The 18,573-nt window shown below is 39.7% G+C and overlaps 1 protein-coding gene across 1 annotated transcript in view; it reads left to right on the plus strand.

The window, feature by feature from the left end:
* The window catches only part of NRIP1 (nuclear receptor interacting protein 1), a 77,131-nt gene that overhangs the window by 42,577 nt on the left and 15,981 nt on the right, over positions 1-18,573 (plus strand). Inside the window, exon 3 of the mRNA XM_082304646.1 lies at positions 12,384-12,432. The gene's annotated coding sequence lies outside the window, so the exon portion shown is untranslated. The remainder of the gene's footprint in view (positions 1-12,383; positions 12,433-18,573) is intronic.

The following is an 18,573-nucleotide window of genomic DNA, read 5'->3' on the forward strand; positions in this document are numbered from 1 at the left end:
CACATGTAAAGAACAAAGCTAAATGGCTTCAAAACAGCTTTGTAGTTGATGGAGAGGATTTAAATTATTTAAAGAGATAGTCACCCAAGTATGATGGAAACTGAATTCTAAACACATTAACTCTTTCAGTACTCTACGGTTTCCATATGTTACTCAAAAGAAAATGTCAAACTTGATGAGCATTACTGCAACTGCTGTTAAATGAACATTTTTACATCTATTTATAGTTAGGGTTGTATTATGCTTTCTCTTATCAGAGTTATGAAAGCAGGATTTTTTTTTTTTTTCTTTTTAAACAGGGAAATATTCCACGCTGGCTAGAGATCAAGAGGTAGCCATAGGAAATTGCTTCTTGGAGATCAGTGACTTAATTTCTACGACATTTCATATTTTGGTGAATGTATTAGCAGAAATATACATGTGTGTGAGTACATGTATGAATTACAGTGCAAATATACAGGTATTATTTCAGAACTGCTGCTGGGAGAAATCTGGACTACTGTCCTCAGTACTCAATGTGGTTGCAAGGCATAAGAATATACAGAAGGTGGATTTGAGATTAGGGAATGGGGAATGAAAGGAGAGAATTGACAAGATAAATGGCAACTTGACTTAGTTTGAAATGACTGTGAGCTGGCTGGAAAGAGGAAGTGGCATCTTGGAATTTGAATTTTGTTCCTCAGATTCGTTTGTTTCTTTTGACTCAAAGCACCTAAATGTAAAGGCATTGGTACAGCTGTCTTAACCATAGTTTGAGGTGGTTGTATGTTAATTGTCCATCCTTTTAATCTTATCCTCCTATTTTTTTTTGTTTGTTTTTGGGGTTTTTTTTGTTTGTTTTTTTTTTTCTTGTTCTGTTTTCTAGACTTCTTGTTCTGTAAATGCCTGGGGGCTGGTAAGGTGGGCACCCCTCTGGGCTTGCCTTGGGAGTGCACAGCCCCAGGCACCCGCTGGCAGTGCCTGCCCCATAGCTGGGCTCCTCCTGCCCCAGGGGCTGTGACCCCAGCGCCCACTGCACCGCGGGAGAAGCCGGATTTACCATGGGCTGTAGGACCTGCCTTTTGGTGCCAGCACGCAGTAACTTTACAGGTTGGCTGCTTAAGAAAATAGTGAGGGCAAAAAAAAAAAAAAATTTGGAAATTGTTTACCAAGGGAACAAAAGGCCAAAAAAAGTGTTGAACAGAAACTTTGCTGGCAAACTTAGGGCTATACAGATGCTCAGAGATGTCACTGCATGGTGCATCGGAGAACTGAAATGTGGGGAAATAAGTCTTCCCCCTGTAGTCAAAAGTCTAGCACTTAACTCAGATTTAAGTGTTTCAAGTGCAAAAGATGTAAAATTTACTGAGTTTATCACTTGTTGTTCTGGGGTTTGTTTTGGGTTGTGTTGTTTTTTGTTTTTTTTTTTTGTTTGTTTGTTTTTCTGAGGGTAAATCTTGTTCAGCTGGAACACGAGGGGCAGCAAATGTCAAATGTCGGGCTGAAATGGAGTACGCTTACTAGAGGGAGGCTGTGCTGGCTCTGGGGACCTCCTTGTGAGAAAGGAGGAAACTGCATTTGCCAGGATAAAGAGGGAAGATCAGGCGCTACAACTTCTTTCCTCTTTGCGTTGCTTTTTCTCCTTTCCCGGTGCTATCTGGCTCGGACAAGGCTTGTGGGAAGAAAATGATGGAGGAAAGCAGGCTCCACGCAAGAAAGATGGATAGGACGGAACTGATGTGCTCTGTGAAACCTGTACGTTCCTGCCCTTGCCTGGGGTGTGCTGTGCCCTTAATATTATGGGAGACCTAAGCTCACCTGCTAGTAATTTCTAATTTACTGTCCTAATTCATCGATTTGTTATCACTAATTGTACTTCATTTACTTCTGTGTAGTTTCCAGTACCTAAAGGGTTGAAAGGTTGCTGTAATTGGCACCCGCAGCTGCTCTTTCTTTTGACAGGGGATAATTTTGCAGCCTATGCTTTGTGTGACAGCTGCCTAATTGGGCATTCTCCCCTTGTAGCAAGCCTGCCTCCTCCAGCCTCCCTGCTGACAAATGGTGCTGGATTATAGATGAGGACACGCTGACCCGTTCGACCTTGCTGAGACAGCGGGGAGGGGCCTCCTGCTACTTGAGGGAAGCTTTGGGTCATTTAAAGGACAAGGTCATGAGCCAGGTGGGGAAATGACATGATATCACATGACAATAGCCCGATGACACGGTCAGTATGTCAAGGACAAACTCATCAGTATTGATTAATGCTGCTTTTTCCTGGTCTCCCTGCGAAGCCACTGATACTTCAAAAATATTTTGCTAATTTATTCTAGGTTAAGTGCCAAACGTTATTTTGGGGGTTATTTGTGCAGTGTTTTCTTCCCAGTACAGATCACATGCAAAAGCAGTGTTGTTAAACCCCCGCCGATGGTAATTTATAGGGTTCATCTCGATGTTTTTGGTAAAATGTACATCTGCGTGTACTGTAAGGAAAATGCCAGGAAGGATGCGTGACGGGGCAGAACTTCAGGAGGGGAAAAAAAACCCTGCTTCTGAATTTCAGCATTTCACTTTTCACTCCTACTCGAAATGCACGTGTATGAACCTTTAGGAAAATGCATGTATCCACATATGTACGGCTGACTGGCATGTGGGAGAAGTGTTTAAATAAAAAGAGGCAAAGAGAAAAGTTAAATATAAATTGAACATGTAAAGAAAAAGTCTTGCATTAGCTCAAGGGTGATACTGTTAAGATAATGCCTTGCCTGTTTTAAAACCTAATACAGTATCCAGCTATGCCAGGCAATAAAAACCTGCTAAGTGGGTTTTCGAAAATGTTGTGAATACAAGTGACAATATTTTGAGAGCATCTTCATGTTGCATTTCTATGCTAATAAACTTCAAGGTAAATGAACAGCTTGTTTGACATTTGCTATGTTAGACAATAATAAAATGCTTTCTTCTGGAGTAATTAGACTTGATAGATTGATTATGTTAAGAGGTAAAGAGAAATACAATCAAAAAGAAAACTCTCGCAAAGGGAGTTATTGCCTGGTTTTGAACTGTAACGGTATCGTTCTGTTTCAGCCCGTGCCTAATGGTGTGTGTCACACACGTGCATGTGTGCAGATGCATGCACACGCACACACACGTGCACACACGTGTGCACGCATGTCCGGACGCACGCGGCATGCACCGAGTTTCTGAAACAGCCTGTTAAGCCGGGAGAGGGGTGTTCACCTAGGAGCACACTTCCCATTCCTGTGAGATCTGATTTGCTGTTGGAAGCTGTTGTGTCTGAACCTCGTCAGTTCACCGGGATGTAATTTTACTCCCCTGAGGTAAAAAGCCGTCAGTGGTAAAGTGTGATAAATTAGTTCACTCAAGTAGATGCGCGTGCGTGCATGTGTGTGTGTGTGTTTAATTCTGACCTTGCTGTGCATGTGTTTAGCTGCTCTCGGTGCCCGAGTCAAGCCTGGTGGAGGTTTAATCCTGTGCCCTTGTACACGTATGCTTGATTAGTAGTTGTGGTTATCTCAGCAGAAGACATTCCGCCCTCCTCCTTGTATTGGTCGGGACCTGGGCATTGGGGAGTCAAGTCGAAGGAGAAAGAAAAGAGATTTTGCATTAGTATTCTATGAAAGCCTTACTGTCTGCAGAACAAATTGATTGCTACAGTGTACCTGTGCTTGGCACCACTGCTGTGAAAGAAAGGTATGGTTGTAATCTGTTTTATTGTATTACATATTGTGACACTCCAGGAATGTTTAACATTCGGCTCTTCTATGGCACATGCTGGAAGTCTAAGTAAAGAAAAATATGTGAATGAATGAAAAGTATGCGAGGCTGTTGTTATCGGCAGCTTTGTTTACTACAACGAACTAAGTAGCCCCTGCTAATGAGACAAATTTATTGTGTGTGCCAATGGCAACGTAAGGAGATGGATAACTGAATTCTCTGTATTATACTCAGTTACTCACATCTGTGTCAGTAGTTGCTACGTACCTACACAGATAAAATGCTAATTAACCTTTTAAGGGGGTTTTGGTTTAGCTTTTAAATGTGAAATGTAATTGAACATGGATGTGTGTGCCTCTTTAAATGAAAATGTGGGGGATTTTCCTAGTTTTTAATCGGCTGCACTGGTCCTACATGGGGCGGGGGGGGGGCTTTATGTGAGGGGAGGTATAAAAATACAAACATCTTAGATGTGCTGCTGTGATGAACATAACAAGAACAAAGCTGAGGAAAAGTCTTACAGGATTTGAGCCTGCATCTCTCCCTCCCTCCCCCCCAATAATGTGTAATTATGCACCCGTCTTTTTTATGAGAAAGCTAGTGCTCTTCGTTTCCTTAACTCGGTTGCAGACTTTACACAGTTGATTCTCTGGTTTTATGGATGCTCAGCTGATGTCAGTTGTGTGTTCGATGGGAAGTATGAAGCACTCCATTAATAAAATTCAGGCTGTTTCACCGAGAGCTGTGCTTAGGGCTTCGTTCTTGGCATCACTGAAGTTGTGTTGGTGATTATGTGGATGTTTGCTTGCGGTCACTGCAAAGCATCTGAAGTATCTGCTCTTGTCATGCAGACGTTCCTGACTAATTAAGTTTAGGACAGGTGGCAGACTCGTCCTGGGCATTTAAATCTGCATGTAAACCTAATCTAATAACTTGATGAGAAAATGAAAATCCATCTTTCCTGGTACATTATCACCATGCACAAGCCACGGAGGTATTTGCGAAATCCTCTCTCTACTCTTTGTCCTGGCAGGTGACAAGTAAATGAGTTGCTTTAAGGAAATGAGGGACTTGGAAAACGTTGCATGCTGAAGAGCAGTCATACGCTATAATAGTTACTTCCATCATATGGCCTTGCCGACTTAAGATTAACACTTTATAGATGTGCAGTATATTTATATGAGTGTATCCTTGAGCTTACATTTTACACCTTGCGAAGAGTGTGAATGCAGCCTTATGCATGCAAGTCGTTGATCTTTGAGATCCTTTGACAGCTAAGAAAATTTCGAAGAACGCCGGATAGGGAGGCTCTGTGACTTGATTGTTTGTACTCAAATAATGACAACTTTAATTACAACTAATTAGTCAAAACTTATTAATTCAAAGCAAATATTTTGTGAGTGAGCTTCTTCCCCCAGGATTTTTTTTCGAAATATTAACACGTCTTGTAATGGTAAACAAAAGTCGGTAAAAAACAGTTGCACAATTTACACAGCAGATCACAAGATCGAGGGACTTGACCATATCTAACAAGATTTTGGAAGTTAATTGCAGTAATACTGCAGAAATGGTTAAATCTTATCTTAAATTCTGTATTGACTTTTTGTAGATTTTAACCAGTTAGTGACAGGCATTTGAGTTCTGAAGAAGGTGTGAGATAAATACAGGGCAATACTGCATTTCAATGCAATTAACTTTTGTTCATAAATAATTCAACCTATGACTTTAAATAAATGATTAGAGGAAAAGAAAATGACATGTGATTAAATCCAAGTCCTTGAAAACATTTTACCAGTCAAGATTGCTGTGACTGCTTTGAGACTTCTTATAATTCCTCTTTTGAGTAGAGCCAGTTCTGGCAGTTGTGGGGTTTTTGGTTTGGGTTGGGTTGGGGTTTTTTGTCAATTATTAGTGAATCGACAGAGATACGAGGTAGATTCTTTAGATCACAGTTAAAAGAGGACTGGTGAGCGTGTGGTTTTGATATCTCCATTTTCCTAGTACCATGGAATATATCAGCTTGGATAGCATGTGATTTTCCTGGTTTGCTTTTTTTTTTTAAATGGAAAGTAGAATGATGTTTGCAGAATTAAAACTTTTTGCTGCCGACTTTACTGAATGAGCATGCCTGATAACACTAAAATCTTGATGAGAATTTTGGAATACAACTCAGTCTGGAGTGGACTGCTGTGTTTGGAAGGGAAAAAAATAAACAAAAATACAAACAAAAAATTAATCAGATTTGAAAAACATTCTTACTTTACATCGGAGGCATGCAGTTGATTCTAGCATTGGTTAACTGCGTAACACCGTGTTTCCTCTGGAAATATTTAATCAAGTTTTTAAGTAAGAGTTGGTGCTTGAGCGTATCATCAAGTTGGGCGGGTTTTAGAGGTGAATTCCAGTTTGGGTGCGTTTTTGAAAGGTAGCTGTGCCCTGCTTGAGATTGTGAAATGCCTGTTCCCCATCTCCACCCCCTTTCCTTCTGTTATCGTGCTTTACCATAGTAAAGAAAAGAGGAAGTTGAGGTGTTGCATAACTTCTCTAAGTAAATAGATTTTCTGTGCAGAGACTGAAGGCAGCCTTAACTCAACCAGTGCTGTAGCTACCAGATTCCTGCTAATGCTAAAGGCAGTTGTGTAATTAATGGCCTTGTGTACTGAACTGAGACGGCTGCGAAACCTCTGGAGGGAATTATTTTGTCTATTGTGTTGGTTAACTTTCCCTGAAAATTAAAGGTGTTGCTGATACTCCGTTGGGGTAACGGGGGAGCATTTTACAAGGCCTGATGAAATACGCTCTGGCGTCTTTTTCCTGACCACCAGACAAAGCATCTGCAGCAGCAGAATCAGATTGAATGATTGAAATGGAGTTGTTAATAAAAATGTGATCGGTCTTACTTCAGGGGGTGAGTGATAAAATAAGAAAGTGGAAAGCTGCACTTACAAGTTTTTGTGTGTTTTTAAGATGTTCTCGTTGCAAAATCGTGGAAAGATTGGGACCTGGTTTTGGTACTAGCACAATTGCCTATTGCAATCATGGTAAATGATCTAGAGTACACAAGATTATTAATCTTCTTTATCTAATCTGTTCTCCTGAAGCCATTTGAAAAACCTGAGGCTTGTTAAAAGTTCCAAACACCTTTTTTTCTTTGTTTGGATCTTTGCTTCTGCAGCATGAACCATAGGTGGCACTGACTATTAGCAGTTACAAGGTTTGGGATACTGCCCCTCTTCCCAGACTTACATGTTTTGTAGAGCCAATGGTAGCCACTTGATGTATTTTCTCTCACTCTGGTAAAGAGTACGTGTGGCAGGTATTTGCAAGTCTACAAATGAATGCATATAGGAACTAAGTTATTTAGTGAGTTTGGTCAATTTGGAAACTTCCAGCTTCTGAAGCAGGAATTTGAGTTTGTGAAAACTCATCAGGAAAAATTTGATTATTAAAGGATGAGTATTCTTCCTATGCTTTTTGGCTCTGTTTAAATGGGAGGCAAACTCATTTCTGCAGGCTTAGTTCTAGTTACTGGTGTGACTTGCAGAGGATGCTCAGTTAGGTGTAATTCAGGGCTCCAGAGCCGGGGCACCCTGGAGCAGTTCAGCACACACAAAAAAGCCGCCTGTCCAGATTCACTTACTACTGCAGCTTCAGTCACCTTTCTTTCATAGCTCTGCTGCTAGTATGGACTGCTGGAGTTTTGTTTATACACTGGTGTACGTATGGATGAACGCACACCCTGTTTTCTAGTCCATCTGAGCAATCCAATGCTGTGAATGTACTGCAGCTGAATTAGGCTGGTAAAAAGCAGGTTTTTACAGCTTTCTAAAGCAAGGAAATAAAAATGGACCTGTTTGAGAAGAAAGTGCTTAGATATGTGAATATGCATTTATACATACTTTCACATATACATGTGAAAGATCCTTGCTTCAGGATAAAAAGGACTTTGTTGTTCTTGGTTAGGAAAGAGACTGAAAGTGGGCAGTGGATCAGAAGAACCACTGCTGCAAAACTCTATTTGCTGCTGGTGTGCAGTGGTCCTTCCAGCTCCAGTCAACTCAGCAGTGCTTGCCCAGCTCATTAGGACTCCTGCAACATGTGAGATCTCTGAGAAACAGGAAAAGTTTGTGGAATTACGTTTTTGATCCTAATGCCATCATTCATCTTTTCAGTTCAGTACTGATGCCGTTGTTTTCTTGGGGAGAACGTCATTTCAGCAGGTATAGTGGAAAACTGATATTGACTGTACTTGACTGACACACATCTACCCCTAAGGGTGATGGCAGTGCTGGTAATTTTTCTTATTTTGGAAGATAAAGGCATTTGTGAGTCCTATTCCTTTAGTAGTCCCCAGTGTTTCCTCAAGTTTAGTGTACTCAATTGTTTTGTTTTACCAGTAGGAAAAAAAAAAACAAACCTACAAACTGTAGAGACAGAATGTCTTGTAATTAAAGGGCCAAACTGAGATCTAGAAAATCTTTCTTCCTTTGCTATGGATATGGACTTCGTGTGACTGTGAGCAGGTTGCTTGATCTTCCTCTGTGCTCGCTGTTCCTCATGTGTAAAGTGGGAATACTGCAAAGGACTTCTGTGATACGTTCATTGACATTTGTAAAGTGTTCTGTTTTGTTCAAAGACAGAATAACATTTTTCTTGCAATTTTGACAGTGCCCAGTAGCCTCCAACGTGGTTTAGACCCACACAGTGCACATAATAAGAGGTCCTGGTGAACAGCAAAGGAGTGAAATTACTATGATCAGTCTGTAAAGAGCAGCAGTCATCAAACGTCAGATATTTAGATGTCGGATTGAAATGGGTCTTTGGTAACTGAAATGCCTCTCACCTGTCATTAGTTTGTTTGTGGGTGGGTTTTTTTATGACCTCACTTTATGTATAAGTAATACGGAATTGAATTCTGTAGTTTACTGAAGTCTGATAATAGTTTGGGATTTTCTTTTCCAGATTCAAGTAGTGGATGGATAGTCTATGAAAATCCCTTTTATAGTTAGGAATGTTTGCCTACTGTCTGCAGCTTGGTGGTGGAGTACCTCAAGGGTTGTTTTTTTTAAGTACAGAGTTTTTAAATGATGGTTGTATGTTGCATCAAAGAGAAACAGGATGCTCGGTCAACTTCAGACACTTTCTTCTTCTCAGCTTTTCTACCTGTGACTATAATTTTAACAAATAAAATAATTTCATGGAAGGGTAGTTCAGATGCATGTTTTGTATAATTTGCAAGTGTGGACTCTTGTACATAGTTACAGCTGACAAGAGTACAGTCAACAGAGGAGAAAGTCTCAGATCAACAGTTCCCTGCTCCTAAGAGCATTTCTTCTGTTTTCCACAATTTATGAGGTCGCTATGTCAAAGGTTTTTGTAGCATTCAGCTAGTCATAATGGAGTGCGAACCAGTTAGAAATTAAAAATGGGTGGATGAGCTTTACTATGCAAAAATTAAACTTGTAATCAAATTTGTAATCGAACAAAGAGAAATGTTTAACAAGAGAGGTTTTAGTGGCAGTACCTAGAGCGGCAAAGATTTTGCTTACGTATCCCTATTAAATAGTCTGGGTTTTTCGGATGTGCATTAAGAAATAAATGGTATTACCTTTCTCGTGATTGATGTCTGTGAGGAACATGGACCATGCTCTTGGAAAATACCCATTTGCTTTAAAGTAAGGTAATTAAAGGTGAATACAAGAATTCATGGAAAACTCGAGAAAGGTGCTTTCAGTAATATGTTCAGATGTATTAGCAAAAATGAGGCGGCTGTTATTCCATGCTCTTTAGAGTCATTCATGTCTTATCAGGCAGCTGACAAAAATAATTTACATTCAGTGCACACTTTGCTTCTCATATGTAGAAGTGAATTACAAGAATAGTTTAGTCTATTAATGTTCATTTCGGAATCTTCCCTCCCACCCCCCAATATAAGTGGAGCTTTTGGTCTGAATGGTGATGGATAGGGAGTAACTTAGATTTTTTTTTTTTTTTCCCCCTCCTTCCCTCCCTCCTGCCCCTTTCTCAATAACAGATTGTAGCATCAAGATGTTTTAGATATTCCAGTCCTCCCTCTTGTTCCATTCGTCAAGATCACAAGAAAAATAACGTAAACCCCTGAAGATTTTGACTTTCCATCCATATGCATTATAACATGATGTTTATTGCAGTTCAGTGGAAATACTTCCTACAATGGTGGAGAAATACAGCTGATGTTTTAGGAAGCACACTACCTAGAATTTCACCTCTGGCTTTATGGTTTAATGAAGCAGGTTGCTTGTGTCCTTTTACAGCGTGCAGTATCCCACATAATCTGCTCTTCTTTTTCTTGCTCTTCAGGACTTCATGCTTGTAAGACAGTGTCCCAGGCAGCTTGGATAGCCTCACTGTCTTCACCTGCCGTTCACACTTTTCTTCCTGAAACCTACTTTTTCTCTGCAACCCTTCATTTCTGCTTAGTTATCCCCATATCTTGTCTTAGTTTGTAAGCACTTTGGGGTTGTACTCTGAATTTACAGCAATATAAAACGTTTTACAATAGTAATTATGCCATGCAGTGTTTCTCAGCAAATGTCAAGCACAGACAGACTTGCTCTCATAAACCTGGCAGAATATAAAGGCGGCAAGTGGAATTTGCATCCCGGTAGGTTATTCTTGGTAAGCCAAACTGTTCACCTTCAGAAGTGCTGCAAGCAAGCTCTGGGTTACGTGATTTAGTAAAGAGATACCAAAGGGACTTTTGGAATGAAGTCGGGTTAAGTCTTACTTGCAATAAAACTGAAATTGGAGGTAGACCCAGTAAATCCAATCCCTCTCATTTGAAGAGTGGGAGGAGAAATGATGTTCAAAAAAGCGGAGAACTCACAGAATCAAGTCTGCTGTTTCGGCTCCGAAGGTTATTTCATCAAGGCAGCTGTGAGACATAGAAAGTGTCCTTTGTTTCCTTGAAAGAGGTCTGGGTTTATGTTTAACCGGTCCCTGGGACAGGTACTTTCTCTGCCTTCACCTTCCTCCTCAAAAGTTTCCTTGTTCAGGTCGTCTTTGGCACCATTTGCTGTCATGATTAGAAACAAATAAATAAATGTTGTCACTCTGAAAATAAGTGTTCCTAGGAACAGTGTTTCCTTTCCTTCACTGGTCTTTTATCCATCCGTGCCATCTGAAGTGAAAACAGATTGCAACGGGGTAGGGATATTGTCATTGTACCGTCCAGAGAATGGAAGGAGCTTTCATTAGATTTTTAATAGCAGCAGCTCAAGAGAAGGGGAGCCCTTTGATGCTATGGTTTAGCCCTTCTACATTCTATTTTAGCCCTTTCGTACCCTTTTCTCCATATCATTAATCTTTGTGTTCTGTTGATCTTCTAGTGTGTATCGCTCTTTCCTTCCCCTCCAATCCTATGTAGTAAAAGAAGGGTATTGGGTGAAAACTGTATTATTACAGCAACATGTATTATTGTACTGCAAAAACAATAAATGCTTTTTTTTTTTTTTTTTTGTAAGAGGAAGGGAAACCATACTTATCCTGGAGACAGGTGTTGCTCTAGGGCTTCATTTAATTGTTGTCCAGCTGAACTCATGCTGCGTATGTACTCAGCATCTCGCAGGTGCAGATGTATTTGTGTTAAACTACAGGTAGACTCTGATGAGGGAAAGGGAACAAACAGTACAGTGTGAATCTGTGAGGAAAGGCAAGCAGCATACATCATTTGTGTTTTGGCTTGTGGTTTTGCAGGAGGTATTTTGGTGGATTTGGATTAATTTTTGCTACGGTGATTTACCGTTGGAGGAGAGGAAGAAATAGCCTCCAGAGCGCAGATGATCTTCGCCTGGGGAGCAGTGCAGAAGCATAATGCAATTTCCTGTGTGAGAGGTGCCTGAGTATTACAGTAAAAACAAGTGTTTGTGGAAACAAAAGGGTAAGGAAGAAGGACACGATAAGTGGTTAGGCTATGTGGATAGAAATGAAAGAGTTATTAATGTCTGTAGAACTCAGAGGAGAATTTTTAAACTTAATCTAGAGCAAGAGGAAAACAATTGAAAACTTGAAGTAAAGGGTTATATGGTCAGAGTGTCTTGAGGGGAAGGATTACAATAACAACTGTTTTGTGTAGTGTGGAAGGGTCGTTGGATGTTGGTAATGTTACAGAAGTGTGGGTTGTAGAAGTAGGGAGCTGAGAAAAGACTAAATGAGAGTAACTTAAGGATAATAGTGAGAGAAGACGAGCAAGGTTTTAGAAAAGCAGAATGCAATGGCAAGGGTGTGTTGTGTGGTGGTGTTTTGTTTTGTTTTTTAAGTCATCATGGGTAAATGGATAGCGGGAGTGTCAGAATAAAGATGATCTCCGGATTACAACTTTTTTTGATAAAGTGGATAGTATTAACCAGGCAAGGAGACCTATCCCTGCTATCCTGACACGTTACATTTACCAGCCTGCTCAGCTCAGTTTCACTGATGAAACTCTGATACTGTCACAAACTGACCACAAGTATAACCAGCTTCAGGGGAAAACTCTTTTAGTCTGTTGATACCTTGTTAAGAAGTAAGACAGGCTGCCTTTCGTAAGATAATACTGAATTAACAGAACGACTTTCCTGTTACAGTAGAAATAAAACTGTTTTCCACCATAAGTTTCTGCATCCTGATGATAATGTATTTATTTTTGGCAGGGTGGAGTGAAAAGCAGATTCACAAAGATCCAGCATTGACACTTGAAAGGTATGAGTTTCTGCCCCTGAACTTGGGAAGAAGTTTATTAACCCATATTTTTTCTCACCCCAGGCCTGGAGTGGTGACTTTATCTAATGCACACCAGCTTTGGTCTGTAGCTCTCTTAAGAATTGTGAGTCGGAGGGTGGTTTAGTTCACATCCCCAGATAGTCTTTGATCGCTTTCTCCTGAGATTGCTAACTAGGGTGCCAAGCTAACAATCTGCTGAAAGTTTCCTGGGAAGCCAGAGACATGATCACCTGCCCACCAGAACTTCTGTCCCTTTCCCAACAAATGGATTTTAAACTGTATCCTTTTAGAGCATAAAGTCTTTTTGAGAAGAGTGGGGTTTGGTTTCGGTTTTGTTTCTGCTTTTTTCCTTCTGGTCTTCCTTTGTTGCCCTGTTTGGCTTGTACCTCCCTGTCCAGTGTGATTCAAGTCTGCATTAATTTGGTATTTGTGAGTTATCTTGTGGTCCTGTAAGATTCTGCAGGTGCGTATGAGCCTGCACTGCTGTTGAATGAAATCACATTAATGTAGTCTTCAGTTAAGTTCTTTTGGTATTGTTCACTGATGAAATTTAGCAATAGGCGTTGAACGAAAACTTTCTTCTTTACCTTTATGACAGGATTCTTATAAAGACACTAAAAAAGAGAAGAAACAAAAAAAAAAAATGTAGTTTAGTAAGAACACAGGCAGTGAATGAAACTTATCTTCATGTCATTGACAATGCTTTACCATATATTGATTCAGAAAACGCTGGAGTTACTTACTGATGGTGTATTGAGCTGGGAAATGATTCTTCCAGATGCATCAAGGAAAGATGGCTTTATGTAACACAGAGGACATGGGTTGTGACCTGTCAGCCATGCTTAGATCTCCACCGTGGCAGATTAAGCTGGAAATAATACCTAGCCTGATCAGCTGAATCGATAGAGTTGTGGTTACGGATAATAACTATTAGATAATGACTTTATACTACGCGCTGCATAGTTTAAGGTACTTTGGCAGAGCCTCATTTGTTTATTTGTTAGATTCATGACTTTTAAGTCTTCTGTTTTATGACAATTTCCCTCTCTCTCCATACTTTATCAGTAGACACTAAGTGAACAGATTAAAACTGTAATTACAACTTTGAGATATTTCTGTGGGTTCTTTTACCCCCAAAGCTGAGACAAGATTTACAGAGGGAAATTCACCACCTACCTCCCGCTGCCTTTCATTGTTACCGCCAGCCAATTTTGTTAGATGATGAATCGGTATCAGACTTCCAGCATGTGGGAAACCAGATCACCTGCTATGGTTGGTGCGTGTTGAACAACTTGAGGAATGGGAAAGCTGGAATAACTGATCTTGCACATCTTGTTTGGAAAAGGAAATCCTATGCTGTGTCCTGCATTATAGCTAATTATATTAGGAAAAATATTCACATTTTGAATGTGAACCGGTTTGCTTTTAATAGTCACGATGCTTAAACTGGTAATGTATTACTGTTTTTTCAGTATGGTTGTTGTCCATCTATAATGCACCTAATTCTGCAACCTTAATCTGTGTTGCATCAGATGCCTCTCTCATGCACAAATCTGCATGTGTGCATAATCTTGCCATTATTTTGTTGTCCTGTTAAAATCCATAGGTCTGCTCATGTTAGTAAAAATAAATAAGTAAAAAGAAAGTACAAAGTTAAAGGACTTACTATTAAACTATTCATCAATATGATATTTCAACATTTTTAAAAACTTGATTTGACATTTCATACATGTAAATATAACCACAGACAATAATGAGTTTTTTCCTTTAAAAAAAAAAAATAGTACCTTTACAGAATTGGCCATTGGCAGCCATCCAGCACTTCAAGATAATCCATTGTTGTGGCCTACTTGACTACTAAATTGACCAGAAGTACTCTCTTCTTTGTGCTGTCTAGCTGTCATATTCATTTTTGTTGCTGTATTGGCTAGTCATTTATTGCAGTTTGTCATTACCCCCTTTTAAAAGACAGCACACTTGAAATGGTTTATGTTAGGCTCCCTGTGTGGAAAGCTTTGGCTCTGCCTGTTCAAGCACTCCAAAGAGGAATGGAATAGAATTGGGTTTCAGACGTTTTCTCTGTGGTGCCACTGTAAGAAAGAGGCCAAAACCGCCACTGCCCACTGATAGCAGCCTGCCACATCTCCGCTGCTTGAAAAGCAGGGGATTCGATCTGAAATTCAGAACTAGCAGAAATCCCCTGCTCCTGCAGGTTATGTATGTAAAGAGTGTAAACTTGTATTTAACAGAAAAAAAACCCAACTGCTGCTGACTTGTTTTATTAAAGGTTTGGTTATGATGATTAAAGAAAGTTTTTTATAGTGTAAGCGTGAGAGAAGACCTAACGTGATACTGAATGAACAGTTATTAACTGTAATATAGTTCAATTAAAGTAAAAGCTTTTTCATGCATTCGAATTTTCATGCGTTAGTAAGCATAAATAAGCTATATGACTCCAAATATACTTGCTTTAGAGTTTGAAGTGTTGGGTAGCTACACTGCTAATAAACTAGTGTGTGTCCTAGAATGTTTTTAGTTGTGAAATGTCTTATGTACATGTGTTTGGTTCTCAGAGTAAGTTGCTGATTTGTTTGCGGATGTTGAATGAACCTCTGTTGTTTTCTTTTTTTTAATCTTGAATCATAGTCATCACCTGATTTTTTTTTTTTTTTTTTCTCCTTCTTCCCTCCTAACACTTCAATGCAGTGGGAAGCCTTATTAGCCTTTCACAAAGTAGGAGAGAGAGAAATTCCACTTCAAAAAAAAAAAAAAAAACCCCAAACCTCCCCTTTTCTCCTATTTTGCTGAAAAGGTTTAGAAAAGGAGGGACTAAGGAAAAGCAGAATTGTATTGTCCCGAGGTCTACAACTTAACTCAATTTGACCTTAAACCAGTGGCTGTTTTAAGATCTGATGAATCACTATCAGGTCTAAAAACACCTACACTGTTGCTCTGAGGAGCTCACATCCCAGGCTTCAGGAGTGATCTGTATTTGGCTCTAGTAGCTCAGGCGATACTATAGCTTAAAAGGGTGACAATCTAATTCTTGTGACGGATGTTTTCAAGAAGGAGACAACTTTTTAAAACTTGCCTTATTTTCTTGTTGTTGTTGTTTTCATTTAAGACCTCTTCATTAGTAGCTGAGCCAACCCAATCACACAGGTAGAGGGCTGCAAATGTAATACCTATACAAAAATTAAGTGGAGAAAAATCAGTAAACAAATGTTGAAGCACAGCTGAAAAAAGATGCAGGAGGGTGTGTGATGGTATGAAGGTTTTACTGGCAATGTCTGAGATGCCCACATACAAGTGAGTTACGCAGGTCACCCCAAATGAGTTCCAATAAAAGCTTTATACCAACACGAACGGTCCTATTTATAGACATAGCTCTCTGTCTAAATATAAACTGCTCCCAGTCATGTCTAGACTAACATCAGAGCTGTACTGGTGGTGAAGGTGGGGGTTCAGAAGCAAGAGTACAAGCCACACTATTCTTTAAATTACGACTTATTGCAACGAGCATCTAAACTTTGTGGCAGCAGTGCACCTTTGAATGTCATATGACGTTGTGTCACCCAAGACACCTTTTCTTCCTCTTGCTTAAGTGTCAGAAGGTACATCTGGTGGACGTGACCTGTAAGCTAAATGTTCTTCAGCATGTGTTTAAAGCTTTGAGACTGTATCAGTGGGTGGATGGATGGATAGATCAGTAAATGACTTTCATTGCTAACTATTTTCAGTAGCTGAGTTTTAATGAGTCTTTCAACTGTTGCTACTGTGTTTAATCTGCTCACTTACTCAGCGTTCAGCATCAAAGAAGCTTTCTAGGAGGTAAATGTTGCCTTGATTACAGAAGAGGTTAGTTTGATTGTGTTCTGCACAGACCTTGTGTTAAGTCTTCTTTTTTTTTTTAATTGAGAAATATATGTTGTGCACACAGGTAATTAGGATAGATAAGCGAGAGTTGTGTTTGGAAGTGCACATCCAAATATACAATTGCTATATTAAGATAAGTAACTTGGACTGCGTGAAGTTATAAACTGAGGTCCTGATTCTCTAGTAGTGGTCTTACTGTCATGTCCTATATTTGTGAGTGGGTTCTCCTTTTGGATTTGTGATTTAATATGTATCAGCACATAGCTGAAAAGAGTGCAAAGGATGGCAAAAAGTGTCTTCCACTTCCTTTTCATTTAACATAAGAGTTCTTCCTTAGTTTACTTGATACACTGCCTAACATCTCTTGTCAAAATAAATAAGCACAGGGCAGCTGCTCTTAAAGGCAAGGAATACTTAAAGCATGTAATGTACCAATGTGAAGAAAATGCAGTGGTATTTCTGGTAAGTGTACTAGAAAAAATATATCCAGGAGCTTTGATCAAATGCCAGCTCTTACATCAGTCCTCTTTGTAATCTTTCTTGCTGATCTGTGACCTTGACCTTGTGTTTGTGTTTGTATGTCAAATCTATTTTAGGGATGGACAAACTAAGTTCAGTTTAATAGGATTTATATTCCAGCTTCACAGGATGCTTCAGTAAAATATAAAAATTAAAATATTTGAATCAACTGTTCTATTTCCAGTCATCTTTTCAGATTTCAGAGGGCTTGAATACATTGACACACACACTCCCACACACCCCCAGTTTGGTTTAGGAGATGTTCCTTAAAAAGGTATCTCACCGGTGAACTCTTCTAAATTCAGCACAGATGTTCTGCCTGGACGTGGGGTTCCCTCTTGGAGAATCTCACCGGTGGTAATGCTCTCATTTGGCATCAGTGTGGTTCAGCACTGGAAGGAGTAGTCCCTGCATTTTGTCCTTCCTCATGCCACTCGCGTAGTCACGCGTTCCCACATGGCGATCTGTGAAACAACCACTCGGCAGTATCTTTGGGGTTTCTTTTGACAGCGCTGAGGTCCTTAGTCTGACTTGCCTTGTAGGAGCTTTCTATAGGAATGTTTGTGTCAATGCTGGGAAGGTGGCAGGCGCAAGCGGCTGCAGATCTGTACACCAAGACAAGGCTGCACATTTTGGCAGCAGCTTCACACTTAGATCACACAAAAATTCTTGTGGAACCATGCTTTCGTATACATTTAAACGTGCAGCTTCTGAACTAGTTTGTTTATTACTAGCGTTGTTCTTCATGGCGACTGAGATGGCCTTTTTTCTAGAGCTCGAGATGGAGCTCACTAGCAGCCAGGCATCGTAACTAGGCTCTGATGTGCTGGTGCGGCTTGCGTTCAGCAGGGCTCTTGAGCACAGGCTTAATTTTAGACATATGCTAACACGGCAGTGAAGTTGGTCAGTGTAACTGACACTTTAGGCATATGGCTTTATAAAGGCTTAGTGAGGTTGTTGGTTTGACAGGCACTGTGAAAGATAGTCCCAAATTAGCTAATCCTTACGTGCAAGTATGGAGTAATAGATTTATTTTTAATAGGTCTTTTATTTTGAGAGTAATGTTATATGTAGAAAATCACACACTTTCTTCATAAATCAGTCAGACATCTGTGTTGCTTTGTTTTATGCAATTTTTAAATGGGTATGAGCACCTGTTTCAACTTTCTTGACATTAACGGAACAAGCAGTAACAATAAATAGTCTTTTCTTGCTATTTCACAATTATTTCCTTCATGCAGCACTCATGAAAGACAGCTATAAAACGTATTCGTAAGAGCTCTTTTCCACACCTTTGTGATGGTATATTATCTTTCTTCTTAAAATGCTTGTCATTCTTATCAACATAAAATTTGAGAAATTACTTCAAAGTATATGCCCTTATATTGAGGGGTAGTTAAACACTTCCCCTTGGCAGCCGTCCGCTGTTCTACCATGGCTTTGTGGTAGCAAATACAGTTTTCATTGGTTTTGAGCTAAGTCAGTATTTTAATTGTTCTTATTTGACTTATGGCTAAGGTTGAGTTGCAGCCCAATTCCCAATGTCTGAGGGTATTATTAACTAACTGATCATCTCTGTATACATCTATAGGACTTAAAAGGCTTTTAGTATTTTACTTAAGGATTTATGTGATGAATGTTTTCAGATTAACTCTGGAATAGTGTTAAGATGAGGACTTTCTATCACATTCTTTACAGGATGTTGTTAGCCTCTTCTCCCCATGT

Source organism: Platalea leucorodia (assembly GCF_965183815.1).
Source record: "Platalea leucorodia genome assembly, chromosome: 2".
NCBI classification, from domain to species: domain Eukaryota; kingdom Metazoa; phylum Chordata; class Aves; order Pelecaniformes; family Threskiornithidae; genus Platalea; species Platalea leucorodia.